General features: G+C 41.0%; 1 protein-coding gene and 1 long non-coding RNA gene across 3 annotated transcripts in view; both read left to right on the top strand.

Annotated features, from left to right (window-relative positions):
* The window catches only part of LOC138747075 (uncharacterized protein C7orf50 homolog), a 250,789-nt gene that overhangs the window by 16,043 nt on the left and 219,405 nt on the right, over positions 1-15,341 (top strand). The gene's annotated exons all lie outside the window — the stretch shown is intronic.
* LOC138747076 (uncharacterized) overlaps positions 861-15,341 on the top strand; it is an 81,144-nt gene continuing 66,663 nt past the window's right edge. For both annotated transcript variants that reach the window (XR_011347299.1, XR_011347298.1), the window contains exons 1-2: positions 861-1,242; positions 14,275-14,425. This is a non-coding gene — a long non-coding RNA (uncharacterized lncRNA). The remainder of the gene's footprint in view (positions 1,243-14,274; positions 14,426-15,341) is intronic.

Here is a 15,341-nt window from a genome sequence, read left to right as displayed (position 1 = left end):
GTACTTGGCTTGGTTCTGATGCTCTCCTTCGATCGTTATCCTGAAAGCAGCCTGCAGATCCTATTGGGATACTGACTGGAGAGGGAGGTGGGGGGGTGGGGGGGGTGGTGTGAAGTGGTTCTTTCTTGTTCTGGTGGTCAAATTGAGGAAGAAGGCATTGAGCTTTGCTGTCTCTTATTACACCATATTGTCCCAAACCGATCTGCAATAGCCCAGACCCTCCACTCCATCCTGACCGACCAAGAGAACAATGCTTCATACACCAGGCTTGGCATTCAACACAGTCATACCTCAAAGGCTGGTGCAATAACTGTCCTCGCTAGGACTCAGTACTCCTATCTGCAACTGGCTCTTGGACTTCTTGATTGAAAGACCTCAGTCTGTCTGTCTCAAGCCCCTTCACACTGAACACGGGCGCACCTTGGGGCTGTGTACTCAGCCTGCTACCGTTCACACTGCTAATTCTTGACTGTCCTGCCGGGTTAAGCTCCAACAGAATAATCAAGTTTACAAATGACATAATGATAGTTGGCCACATTGGCAACAATGAGGAGTGTGCTGACAGGGAGGAGGTTGATAAGGCTTTTGCAGTGATGCAAGAGCAGCACTCTGTGTCTCGGTGTGGCCAAGACTAAGGAGGTGATTGTGAACTTCAGGAGGACAAAGGGGACCACTCCCCACTACATAATCAGTGGCTCTGTCATGGAGAGAGAGTGGATCACAGTTCCTTGGTGTTCAATTAAGGGACTGTAGCGAGTTGCACTAATCCACAAGCGAACTGGGTCATGGAGATGCAGGTTTGCACTGGACTGACCTCACAATGGTCCCAGTGGGAGGTGCAGAAAAGGATCATGGGTTGGTTCAACTCACAGCTTCTCTTTTTTTTTCTTTCGTTTGCTGTACAGCACACTGTCCACAGGATGACCTATCCCGGATCCATAGCACCTCAGAGCAGCACCCACACTTCCTGAGTAGAGTGAGGAGGGCAAGACTACCCATTACCATCTGAACAACATTTCTATAGGTGCACAATGGAGAGGGTCCTGGCGGCTGCATCACAGTGTGATATGGTAGCTGCCAAGCATCAGATTGGAGGTCATTACAGAGGGTGATTAAAACTGGGGGAGGGGGTCCTATTGACAATATTGACAGGGAGCGATGCTTAAAGAGAGCTCAGAGAATCATCGTGGACCTTCACCATTCAGCTCGCAATATCTTTGAAACACTGCCTTCAAGGAACAGGTAGAGGAGGATTAAAAACTAGGACTGTCAGGCTGGAAATAGATTCTTCCTGCAGGTGGTGAATCTGTTGTACAATCCTAGAAACCTGTAAATTATTTTTATTTATATATTTAGTTTGGATTGATATATATGTTATTTGTGTGTAAGGGTGTAGTGTGCATGTGCACTATGGTCTGGAGATGTTCTGTTTCATTGGGTTGTATGTGTACAGACAGATGACAATAAACTTGAACTTTAACTTGATTTGGTGTTGTTGCACATTGTTATTTGGTCAGGGTATCTTTTGTTGTTTCCATTCTCGTCCAGAAATGTACTTTTCACCTCCATTTCTGATTAAAGCCATCAACCTGAATCGTCTCTCTGGCTCTCTGGCTCTCTGGCTCTCTGGCTCTCTGGCTCTCTGGCTCTCTGGCTCTCTGGCTCTCTGGCTCTCTGGCTCTCTGGCTCTCTGGCTCTCTGGCTCTCTGGCTCTCTGGCTCTCTGGCTCTCTGGCTCTCTGGCTCTCTGGCTCTCTGGCTCTCTCGCTTGATACTGCTGGATCTGCCAATTTCTTTCCCCAGGTTTTTTATTTTAATTACAAATACAGTACATGGGGGGAGGGAGGGGGGGAGGTCACATGATGGTGTAGTGGACGCAGCACACCCTCGCGTCTCCCAGAGGAATTCCCAAAAAACTTGCTAATTAAAGTTTGTCATCAAAGCTACTTTAAAGTTAAAGCTACTTTTGACAATAAAACAATGCCACCGTGCAAAAAGATACTTGAATATCACACCGAAAGAAAAACGCAAATGAAGAAAGGGAAAAGAACTTGGGCCTACTTTGTCAATGAAGCCAGCCGCTGAAGTAGCTCCTGGGTCCGCTGGAGACAGCCCTGGCGAAGAACCATCCCACAGAGCCACCTCTGCATTTCTTGCAAAGATGGCGCTGTTTCAGAAACTGGATCTACACTGCGCGTGCGTGACTCCCCACGCATACATGCTGTGGATACCAAAAAACAAGCAAAAAAAACTCCAGCCCTTTTAAAAGGCCAGTCCAGCATCTTAGCTGTGGAACAAGAAGGTGATTTTCCAGATATAGAAGAGAATTCTAACAATTCTACAACTGAAGAAAAATATGTGAGTATGGAAGAGGAAGAATTTAAAGGCAAGGCTGTTCTTTAAGAAAAAAATGAATAAAATTGAAAATAAAATTGACAAACATACATGTGCAATGGAAAATAATTTCAAATTTCTAACTTGGGAATTACAAGTTAAAATGGATTTGACTAAATCATTAAATAATGTTTCATGAAGGGTCGATAAGTTTGAAGATAGAATGGAAGATGATAGTGAAGAGGTCCAGCATATTGCAGAAAGAGCGAATGTCAATAAAGATTCTGTTACTGGTTTGGTCTCTATGAATGAAAAGTTACTAGAGAAAGTTGACATCTTGGAGAATTATAGTAGAAGAAATAACCTTAAAATTATAGGGTTGTCCAAAGGTAAAGAAGGTCAGGATGTTTTTTCAGAATTGGATACCTGAAATGGTTGGGCAAGACAATATTGAAGACATTTTTGATTGGAAGAGCATTTTGGGCTCTTTGACCAAAGCTGGGACATAATCCGAGATCTCAGTCTATGTTGATCAGATTTCTTAACTATCAAGATAGGAGAAGATACTTGGATTGGCAATGCAAAGAGCTAGAGAACATGGACCTTTGAATTATGAAGGCAATAAGATCTCTTTTATCTGGATTTGAGTCGAGCTCTTTTGAAGGAAAGGAAAGAATTTAACCCAGTTAAAAAGGCTCTATACAATATGTTATAAACTTGTGCTTCGTTGAAAGTATTCATTCCAGATCAACAGTGTTTTTCTTCACCAGTTATATTCAAGCTGAAGATTATGTTAAAGATTTACCCAAGGCTCAGCATTCAGAGAATCGTTGAAATGACTTGTTGATTAATGGGGGAGGAATCTCTCCTTTTCTTTGTTAGTCTTAATATTTTGATGACAAGAAAATTCCTCCCCCCACCCCGGGACTCGGAGGTTGGATATGTTGCTCTCTGACATCTGTGTGTGTTTTCGTGGTTGACCATATCCTGCATAATGGAGGGTGGTAATGCCAGCTTTTCTGGCATTTTGCAGGGGGCGGGAGGGGGGGGGAATTTATTATTTATTATTTTTTTGTTGTTATTTTAGCTTTAAATGAAACTACTATTATTGGATTGCAGATGATGACGCTGGGACTTATTTTGATTTATGGGAATTCTTCCTGGACAGGAATAAGAGATATATGTAAAATTGTAAATCATAATGTTCCACAAGGTTGGATTGTGTTGCTTTAATGGAACTATTTTTATTCTTGTATTTTGTTCCTTTTGTGTGTGGTCAAAGAAATGTTGGTTTTTCATTGCCTGCTTCATTGGCTCTTGCAACTCATCAGTTTGCCAGTAGATGGTGTCAAAAGAACTGCTGTCAAAAATGGGAATTGAACAACGACTTCAATTCCACACCCCATTGCCACACTGAGATGTCTGTCCATGGCCTTGTGCCACAAGATGAGGTCACTCACTCGTAAATTGGAGGAACAATGCCACGTATTCCATCTCTGCAATATCCAACCAGGCATCATCAATATCACCTTCTCCAGTTTATGGTAACTGCCTCCCTCCGTCTTGTCCTCATCCTTGTCTCCCTTCCTTCTGCTTCTCAGCCCCTTCCCTTCTCAAATATCACTTGTTAGACTGTGCTTCACCCTCCCCAACCACCTTGTTCAGGCATCTGTCTGATTTTGGGCCCTTCTGAAGAAGGGATCAGGTGCAAAACATGATCTGCTTTTTGCTTTCCAGCTGGATGACCTGCTGAGTTTGTATTGCACTGGACCCCGGCATCTGTAGATTTCTTGTTTAACTGTTAATGATGTTGGCTTGCTTTGATTCTGTGAGCCAGTTCAATGCATCAGGGCAGCTATACAGTTGGCCTTTTGTGGCCAGTGTAACATGGATAACCAAAAAAGTTTTTTTTTCTTCTGTTCTCTTCAGAATGCCATTGTGTATCAGCTTGTTTGGACAAATAAGACTGATTTTCAAAATTCAAATCTTAATTTACAATTAGTTTCCTGTAGATTGGTTTGGTTCCTGCTAATGAAGAGTTAAATTCTGAACAAAGCGGCAATGAAGTTGAAAGAAGTGGCTTAAGAGATAAAAATCTGGCCTCCTTGTCACCCAATTTTCTCAGTGCATCTGTCCTCCATATGATGAAATTTGATGTTTGCCCTTGGTTCTATTTTCATTCCTTTGCAAGAGATCCAATCAAATGTATTTTGGGTGATGAGGTTAGATTTTTATCTCTAAAGCATTGCTTTCCACTTCATTACTCTGTTTTCTTGTTTTGTCCAGCTTCTACCATATCATTAGTAGTGTACCTGAACCAACAGGTGAAGCCAATTTCTAGCTAAGATTTGATCTTGTGTGAGCTTTTTGGTCCACACAAAGTTTATGCACACAAACTCAATTGATTGTCATCAACAATCAAGCTGATGAGAAGGCACATGAGGTGATTTCAGCCCTAGAAAGAGAGTGTGTTTGTTAGTGTTGTGTATCAGAACTGATGTTTTAGAAAATATATACAGGTAAATTCTGATCAGGCCTCTGCTCTCTTCTCAGAATTAGAATTTGTTGTCATGAACGAGTCATGAAATTCGGTGCTTTGTGACAGCATCGTATTGCAAACATTCATATTACAACTATCTTGCAACATTACTTTTCAAAAAAAATAGTGCACAAAAAGTAAGGCAGTGTCTTTGGTTCATTGATTATTTAGGAATTTGATGGCAGCAGGGAAGAATCTGTCCTTGTGCCATTAAGTGCTCATCTTTAGACTCCCGTACCTTTTTCCTGATAGTAGCAGAGTGAAGAGGGTGTGGTCTGGGTGGTAGGGTCTTTGAGAATAGAGGCCGCTTTTTTTTTAAAAGACGTTGCTTCATGTAGATGTCCTCAATGGAGTGAAGTCTAGTTCCTGTGATGTCGCAGGCCAAGTTAACAACCCTCTGGAGTTTATTCTTGTCCTGAGAGTTGGTGCCTACATATCAGGCAATGACACAACCAACCAGAATGCTCTCCAAGGTACACCTGAATAAGTTTACAAGAGTCTTCAGTGATGTACCGAATCTTCTCAGACACCTCACGAAGTAAAGCCGCTGGTGAGCCTTCTTTGTGATTGTATCAATGTGGAGGCTCCAGGATAGATCCTCAGATGTTGACACCCAGGAATTTAAAGTTCTTGACCCTCTCCACTATTGAGCTCCTTGATGAGGACTGGGTCGTGTTCCCCTGATTTCCTCCTGAAGTCCACAATCATCTTGGTTTTGCTGATGTTGAGTGCAAGGTTGTTGTTAAACCATTCAACGACCTTATCTATATCCCTCCAATACGCTTCCTCATTGCGGTTTGTGATTCTGCCGACAACTGTGGTGTCATGGGAATTGTGCCTGGCCACACAGTCATGGGTGTATCAATGTGTAGAGCAGTGGGCTAAGTGTGTTGATAATCAGTGAGGCGGAGGCATTGTTTCCAATTTGTACTGACTGTAGCTTTCTGATCCAAGGATCCAGTTGCAGAGTGGGGTACAAAGGCCTTTAGTTTGTAACTTCTTGACCAGCTCTGAGGGAATAATGGTATTGGAGGCTGAGCTGTAGTCTATGAAGTGCAGCCATATGTATGAATTGCTTTTTCTCGAGGTGATCCAGAGTTGAGTGGAGGGCCAGCGATATTGCATATGCAATGGAGCGATTGTGACAATAGGTGAATTGCTGTGGGTCCAGATCTTTACTTTGGTACGTATTAATTCTGGCCATGACCAGGCTCTGAAAGCATTTCATCACAGTAGAAGTTAGTGCTCCTGGGCAGTCGTAGTTGAGGCAGCTCACACTACCCTTCTTGGGCACCAGGATGATTGATCCCCTTTTTGAAGCTGGTAGGAATCCGACTGCTGCAATCCGGCTGGTTTGTTGGTGCAGGTTTCCAGTTCCCTGTCCAGGGCTGATGCCTTACGATGTTCTGATGTAGCCCTCAGAGACCGATATCACAGCCCTCATCCTTTTCAGGGATTCTGGTAGGCACTGTTTGGGTCTTCTTCTGTGTGTCCTTTTGAAGAAGTAAAGTTTCATTGTGTGTTTGATGAACTCTAAAATTGCTGTTTTAATTTCAACGACAGAATGTTGTTTCTGCTCTAAATTTGTACGAAAATGCAAATAATGCATCAGATAGAAAGACATGTTTTCCCTTCTGAGTCACCAGATTTTTGCTGATCACATTGTTGTTCCTAATTGATTCTTATACAGGTTCTGGTAGAGATATGATGTTTTGTGCTCTTTTCTTCGGCTTGGCTTCGCGGACGAAGATTTATGGAGGGGGTAAAAGTCCACGTCAGCTGCAGGCTTGTTGGTGACTGACAAGTCCGATGCGGGACAGGCAGGCACGGTTGCAGGGGAAAATTGGTTGGGTGTTGGGTTTTTCCTCCTTTGTCTTTTGTCAGTGAGGTGGGCTTCTTCAAAGGAGGTTGCTGCCCGCCGAGCTGTGTGTTTTGTGCTATAACACTCACATATCTATTAGAAACAGTTTAAACACCAGTAATTCAAAATGGGCATTTCTTTATTATCTTCTCAGCTGTTTCCATTTTAACGTACACGATTTTACCTTGAATCCAGTTTCCAACATTACAAAGGCAAAGGCTGGATTTTTTTTGCCCCCCAAAGTGAATGAAGACCAACATCATTCCTCTGATCCTGTATTACTGGTCAAGTGATCTTCAGTTGCAGTTTTCCTGTCCCTTTTAAAGAAGAATTTACCAGCAATTGGATCATTATTTCACATAGAACACTGATGCTGGTATTATATCCATGTGAAGGAATTAATCTTGCCAAGAGCTTTTCAATTTCTTCAACCTTCCTGCATACTTCCCTGGATTGGTCTAATATGTAGCGAAACAGGAAAGTCTGCAGATGCTGTGATTGTAGTAAAGACACACTGAAATGCTGGAGGAACCCAGCGTGTCTTTTCAGCTCCTATAGCAATTGGAGACAGATATCTGTCGACATTTTGGTCCTGAGCCCTTCTTCAAGGAATAAGCAGAATAAACCAGAAGGAGAAAAATCTTAGAATTCAGACAATGCTGGTTGGAGGAGGAATCCTGACCAAAAAAAAAAGGTATTAATTGGATATGATTTGGGACAAGGTAAGAATTTATCATGTTCGTGTGAAAGGAGATGGAATGAAGAGACAGAGCTTGGGGAAGAAGGGGGGTGGGCGAAAGGGTGGGAGGAGTTAATGAAAGTCAGAAGTTGATATTAATACCATCCAGTTGGAAGATGAGGTGTTTTTCCAATTTGCAAGTGGTTTCAGTCTGGCGGTGCATAAGAGCACGGACAGAAATGTCAGCACGAGAATGGGATGGAGAATTGAAATGGGTGGCCATTGGGAGATCCACGCTATGGCAGTGGTCAGAGCCAAGTTACTCAACAAAGTGAACTCCCAGTCTACATACAGTCTCTCCTGTTAGTGATATATGTTATTAGTAATATTTAGATTAAAGTAATTAATGAGTTAAAATATTGTATATGTATTCTTAGTTAGTTGTAGGCTGGTGCACAACTAACCAACTGGGTCACACACGGGTCACAGCACATTTACAGAAAACCCATTGTACTCCTAAGAGTTCTTTCTTGGAGTCGCAGCATCTTGGAAAGACAGAGCTAATGGATCTAAAGAGATTCTTAATTGTTCAAGAACAATGGAGTGTTTGCTTTATTAAAAATGAAATATCTAAGTACTCAAATAAGAACTGCTGAGGAAGCCCTCTGTTTTTGAACAAAACCACTTAAGCCTCTTGAACAGATGATGTCAGAAGTTGTTATAGATATTGAGTGGTTTTGGAAAAGAAACAGAATTTTGATAGAAATAAAATTGATAGTATTGTGGTTTCTTCCAAGAATTTGGACTTATTTCATTGACGATGTAACTGTCACATGATTTGGAGAAATATATTATTGAATTCAGATATTTTTGGATCAGTTCAGTTTGGAGAGTACAGAAATCAAAACCTTGTGAAAGACTAGATTGAATTACAGTAACCAGAATAGGTGCTGTTTGTTACTCCTGGGAAATAGGGAACACGGAATAAGAGGCTTTTGAAATGAGGACCACTTCACTGCCTCTTTGGAAAAGAGGACAAAATTCTACTGGGTCTTTTTTTTTCGTTAGGCCACTTTGTTTAACCCTTGTCTTGTGAATTCATCGTGGAAGAAAATAGCCATATACGCTGTCTCTTTGAAAGAGGGCAGATTCTTCATGTAGAAAACGGAAACCAAAATCTTCAGTAAAAAAAGATTTGATCCTGGGAAGACGGTAATTGTATTCTCCTTTTTCACGGGAGAAGACGGTAATTGTATTCTCCTTTTTCACGGGAGAAGACGGTAATTGTATTCTCCTTTTTCACGGGAGAAGACGGTAATTGTATTCTCCTTTTTCACGGGAGAAGACGGTAATTGTATTCTCCTTTTTCACGGGAGAAGACGGTAATTGTATTCTCCTTTTTCACGAGAGGTACATTGGTGACTCAAAAGATGGTTACTTCTAATTAAAGAATATTTCTCAAGACATCTCATCTTGAGGACTGATGTCTAAAAGTGCCTTATAATTATTTCTGAAGTGAGAACACACACACACACACACACACACACACACACACACAAAATTTAGAAATAAGTAAGAAATGTTATGTTATTGATAGCTTAATAAAAACTATTATTGTGAGCTTTCCATTGCTGTTCCTTTGTTAATGTCAACAACGACCCTTTAGTCCCAAACAAAAGGATTAAAAGGGATGTTAGTTCTTCCAATGTTGAGGAAACCACAATGGGAGCACCGAATGCAGTAGGACTATTTGGACCTCTGAATGGTGGTGAAGGAGGAGATGTGGTGCAAGTGGAGCATCTCCTGCAGACACAGTAGGTCCCCAGGGGACAATTGGTGGGCAGGGAGGAGTGGACAAGAGGGAGTGGTCCCTGTGGAAAGCAGAGGGGAGGAGAGGGGAATATTTGTCTAGTGGTGGGATCACATGGAAGATGGTGGAGGAGGAATATTTGTCTAGTGGTGGGATCACATGGAAGATGGTGGAGAAGGATGCGTAGGATGTGGTGTATGGTGGGATTGCAGATGAGGACGAGGAATCCTGTCCTTGTTGCATGTGGGGGCAGGGGATCAGGGTAGATGTGCAGGTGAGTGCTGAGTTGATGGTGGTAAAGGGAAAGTCGAGTTGTTTGAACAAGGAAAACATCATCCTGGGTACAGATGAGATGAAGAAATTGAGAGAATGGAGTGGAATCCTTAAAGGGGACAGGGTGGGTAGAGGTACAGATGAGGTAGCTGTCGGGGTTTGTAGAAGATGTCTGTCAAGAGTTGTTTCCTGAGATGGAGATAGAGAGATTGAGGAAAGGGAGAGTGTATGTGATGAGGTGGTTTCAGTTTTTTTAATCAGTGTCCCACAATAAATCCTCTTCCATGCCATCAATTGCACAAGAGATATTGCTTCTTTTAAATGATTGTTATCTTAGTGTCTAACTTTGTCCCATGCCTTGAGCACAAAGTTGCACAGCATTTCGAGTGATGCAGCCTGCATTGGCCTGGTTTTTGTAAATTACTTTCCTGGACTCAACATCCATGTATTCCATTCCTTGGCCAGGCACCTCCAGCGCCCTTCTGAGATGTCCAAAAGCATTTTCTACCACCATCCTTGCTGAGCTCAAACAGAAGTTAAAGCTTTGCTGATGTTGCCCGAGTGCATGGTGGTTAGTGAACCCCTTCATCAACCACTTCCTGAGGGGATAAGCTGGGTCTCTGATTAGATGCATGGGGATTTCCACTCCATTGACTGTTTTGGATTTCTGTGAGCAGAGCAGAGCAATGTAGATTTATAAGTACTTTATGCAACCTCTGAAATCGCAAAAAAAATCAGTTCACTATTCCTTTCTAGTGGCTGTTTTACAATAACAGGACTTTTAATAAGTTTTATTTGAAGTTGAGTTAGCCAACAGTATAACAAAAATATTTTTCAATGTATCCTCTATGGTTACATATGCCAAAAAAAATTGATTGGTCCACACATACATAACTGTACGGATGGGTATATAAACTTGCTTCACATAGGAAGAGGTACCTGCCTTGATCTTTGGCTTTACTCTAGATAGGCAAGTTGGCTAAAGCTCGAGAATTAAGAGTGCAACTAGGCCAACCACCATACACATCTGTGAAGCTGGAACAACAAAATGTCTATGTTCAGATCAACACATGAAACACATTAATTGATAAAGGCAAATAATTGTAACTCAGGCCATGATCCTTACCATTGACTGTAATCCACAACAGCTTGAAGCACAATGAAGTGCCACCCTTCCTGATTGTAGTAGGCTAGTGCGACCTTATGGGGAGGTCTGATGGTAATATGTGTGCCATCAATTGCACCAGCACACATTAGATCCCCCCATTCTGCAAATCCGTCAATTGCCTCCTGAAGATGTGCCCCACTCGGCATGTCAAAAAAAACCCATTTAAATAGGACCTTCTTCAATGCTTCAGTAACTTGGCATTCCAACACACACAGTGGCCTCACCGACACCAAAAATGTAACTTGTGGATTGATATTCACAAGGGGTAGCACACCACCACACAGCAACGGCAAGTCTGAGCCGAAGTTGCAGAGGCTATCACCAGTTTGTCGTCGTCTGGCTCAGTTGTGATCCAACCAGTTCCGATACAAAGTCAAATGTGGCCTCAGACATACGAAAATGACTCCACTACTCACCTTCCTCAAAATTGTTGAGGACATTAGACCAGAACACGGGCCCATGTGGTCTCTCTCTCCTCCACATCTTTCTACTTGAGTAGCATAAGCACATCAAGGTCTACGGCCATTTTTGTGTGGAAAGGTATGTCTGACGCTCATGTTTGTCATTACACTAGTCGCCAATGTTATAAATATGCTCAGGACAATGGAAAAAATCAGAGTAGTTGGATGGCTCTTTCGAAGAGCTGGTATGAGCACCAATGTCTGAATGCCCTCCTCGGTGCGGTATCATTCTATGATGTCAATATAACTAATTGGGCAAACTTATCTACAATGGAAAATAAATACTGAATTCCTCTTATCAGAACTCTGAGTAGCTTAAAATGTTTATCCTGGCATTCTCCTGTCACTTGATTTATATGTTGCTAGGTTCCGGTGTGAAAGTGAGAAAATAATGGTCACTTACAACGCTGGATCATTCTGCTTTCTGCAAAATAAATATTTTTGGCATTGGATGCTGAATTTGGCTTTGCAAAGTCTATTGGGAAATTTTTTTTTCAATTTTATAACAAGATCAGCTTGCATGTTATGCTGCAACTTGTAAATATATTGAGGTATAGTATTTGAGAATATCGTGGTTCACTTAAAAAAAAAATAGATAATTCACAATTAATGTCCCCTAATGGGTTTTTGGCACAACCTACAAGTTTGCAGTAATGAATAAAAGGTATACATTAAAAACATCAAAATATTTTGGATGTCTGGTTGAAACCTATCAGAAATATCTTGACAACTTGTTTATTATGTGTTGATATAAGTACTTTTAAATTGCAATGATAGATAGTGAATGTTGTGATAATCGTAAATATTCCCCTGCTGGGTCTGTTTGCCATGTTACATGTTGTGTCTTTTCATGTTTCATCTCTTTTAATTCTCATTTCTGCTGACAGAAATATTCTAGTTCTCTGCCTTTTTCTGAACTATAGCAATTGTTGAAATGCACATTTTTAAAAATGGATTTTTATCTAGGCAGAGGAATTGGTACAAATATTGATCAGCTAGAAGTATCTGAACAGTGCAAATTTGTTGTGAAACAGACAGCGCATGGATTAAGGGTTCTGAAGATTACTTCGTAATACCTGTAAATGAAATCACTGTTATTGTAATAAAAACAAGCACACACACCATGGAGGGCAAATCTGGAATATTATTATCACTTGAATTGGTAAGTAGTCATCATTATTTGTTACAATCCGTATACTTCCATAATTTATCTATTGGAAAGATCTACTCTGGCAGACAAGGCCTATTAGCAATTGTAAATAGAAAGAGAACCCCAAGCAATAAAATTATAATTTATTTCAATTGGGATCCAATGTCTTGTAAAATAAAATCTTCATGGATCTTGGTCTTGACAGTTATTTGAGATTCCACGACCAATTTTAATCAACAATAATAGACCAACTACCATACAAAGAATTAGAATGCTGGATGAAATAGCCCTTCATTTGATACTTTTTTTTTCTTGTCTGCCTTCTGAAGATGTGTCAGTCTTGAGATAAACTTTCAAAAGAAAAGTTCCAATGCACAACAGACATATATCCCATGTATAAAAAATATAAGGACATTAGGGTAGAAAAATCCCACCATGATTAAGTGAAGACCTAAAAGGCCTCAAATTAAAAGCAAGTGCATACAGAGTGGGCGGTGGATGTTGTGTACTTGGATTTCTAGAAGGCTTTTTATAAAGTGCAGTCCAAGAGATTTCTGAACAAAATTAGGATGCTTCAAGTTGGGAGTGGGGGGGGGGGGAATGTATTAGTATGAACAGATGATTGGAGAACCAATAGAAGGTAGAGAGTTGGGATCAATTGATGTTTTTTTTAGTTGATGAGTGGGGCACTGCAGGAATCAGCAAGTGTTCATGATGTACATAACCATTTTTAACAGGGGCCCGACAGTCCCCTGGGGCCACAGCACATTTAAGAAAAAGCCTTGTTTCCTTTTCACCTTGTGTAACATAAATTTTTTGTTTTTTTTAAATGTAGTTGGTAGGAAAGAAGTGCGGAAGAAACCAAAACTTGACTGCTTCACAGGGAAGGGGGCCCATAAACTTAGAACAGAGTCCAAGGGGGACTGTAATGGCTGATGAACATCACTGATTTGAATAATGGCACCAGGTGTGGTGTATCCAAATTTGTGGATGACAATAAATTGTGTAGAGGATACATAGAGCCTGCAGGGAAGTATAAATAGGTTGAGTGAATGAGCAAAGGAATGTAACATCGGTAAATGTGAGATCATCCACTATGGAAGAAAAGTTAGAATATTGGACATTTATTTAACAAGTGAAAGATTGCAGCATGAAGTTGGGCAGGAAGGTCTAGGAGTGCTTCTCCATGAATCACAGAAAATTAGTATGTAGGTGTAACAAGTGATCAAGAAGGCAAAGGGATGTTGCCCTTCATTGCTAGAGGGATTGGATTTTGGAGTCGTCACGGGGTAAAGCAGCACCTTGAGCACGGAGTACATTTCTCGTCTCCATACTGAGGAATGAACGTATTGATTGGAGGCAGTACAAAGAAGGGTCACTAGAACAATTTCCGAAATGAAGCAGTTTCCTCTCGAGGAGGAGGTCGAGTAGCCTCGAGCTATACTCATTGGAGTTCCGAAGGATGATGGAGATTTTGCAGAAACACAAAATTATTAAAGGAATAGATAGAAGCTGGAAAGTTGTTTCCACTGGTAGGTGAGACTAGTGCTAATAGCCTCAAAATTCAGGGGAGTCGATTTAAGGTCACGAGGAAGGCCTTTTCCCAGAAAAATAATGAGTCTGTGGAATTTTCTGCTGATTAAAGCATTCGAGGCTGCTCCATTGTTATTTGAGGCAGATGGATTTTTGAAGGGGAATTAAAGACTATGGGGAACAGGAAGGTATGTGGAATGTATCCATGGCCACATCAGCAATGATCTTATTGAGTAGCAGAGCAGGCTCAATGGGCCAGATGGTCTACTCCTGCTATTTGTTGTATTCTCTGATCACCTATAGTACTTTACAGATTTCTTTAATTTTGAGGTCATAAGAGTCCATTGAAATGAAGCATTCTGGCTCAAATTATGCAAACTCAACCCATATTAAAATTCAAGCTTGAGAACTTTGTTTGTTTCCTGTTTGCTTGTATCTGTTAACATTTTTCTTTCTGTATTTTGTAGAATATTTTCAAGTGTTAAACAGAAGCAAATTAGACACAGGGCAATACACACATGTCCTGGGGAAACTCTGCAGATCACGCAGCATCCATAGGAAGTAAGGGGTAGCCAAGGTTTCGGGCCTGGGGCTTTCGTCAGGCATAAGCAAAAACAGGTAGGTGTCTGAATTAAAAAGGTGGGCTGTAAAGAGACTTTGAGTGGAGCAGACCAAGAAAGTCTGCTGATGCTGGGATCGAGTGCAATGCCCAAAAGTGTTGGAGAAACTCTGCATCCATAGGAAGCGAAGAGTAACCAATGTCTTTGGCCTGAGCCCTTAGCAACAGGGATAACAGAAAGGGATCAGTGAAGAAAGGCTCTCAGAACTCTGAGGATGGTGCCTTACTGTGTTACTTAACTTGGTAACTCCCCTATCCATCTTCTCACCCTGTCCAAAACTTATCTTCCATTCATACTTACTTTTTCAAACAAAGCAGTGCTCTTTGAACTGCTGCTTATGTTTGCATGGACGGAGATAACCGTAACTGAATTATATTTCAAAATAAAGTTGACAAACAAAGCCAGCACCTTAAAATGAAAATTGTGAAAAGTAAATAAAGACCTGTTTAAAGACCTTTTACTTCTGTTGTAAAACAAGTTTAAATAATCAATTAAATTTGGCCACAATTAAGTGTTTTGGCTGCCTGGCAGCCATTAAATTTATTGCTGATGGATGAATGTGCAAGTGTCAGTGAATGATGACTCAGGCTGTAAACTTTGCTACAGATAGTGGTTTGTGTTGTGCATATACAGGGATGCATTTCTTTGTGTTAAAATAAAGAATTGTTAGAGTTTTTGGTGCCCAGGTGTTTTTTTTTCTAGCATCAGTGGCCAAGGACCAGACTCCTCTGCACTGAAACAAAATACAATATTACCTCAATGCTGGTGTGCTTATGGAGAATATTAAAACTTTTTTTTATACTGACGATGATTGATACTGAGCACCCTGTATTCCACAATCCGTGTGAATTGGTTGGATAATGAAATAATGTGTTTTTGGAGGGGGGGGGGGGTAAGAGAACTTTTAAAGACTC

Source organism: Narcine bancroftii, chromosome 12, assembly GCF_036971445.1.
Source record: "Narcine bancroftii isolate sNarBan1 chromosome 12, sNarBan1.hap1, whole genome shotgun sequence".
Lineage (NCBI taxonomy): Eukaryota > Metazoa > Chordata > Chondrichthyes > Torpediniformes > Narcinidae > Narcine > Narcine bancroftii.
The sequence above is the reverse complement of the archived record's forward strand: the minus strand, read 5'-3'. Positions and strand labels throughout refer to the sequence as shown.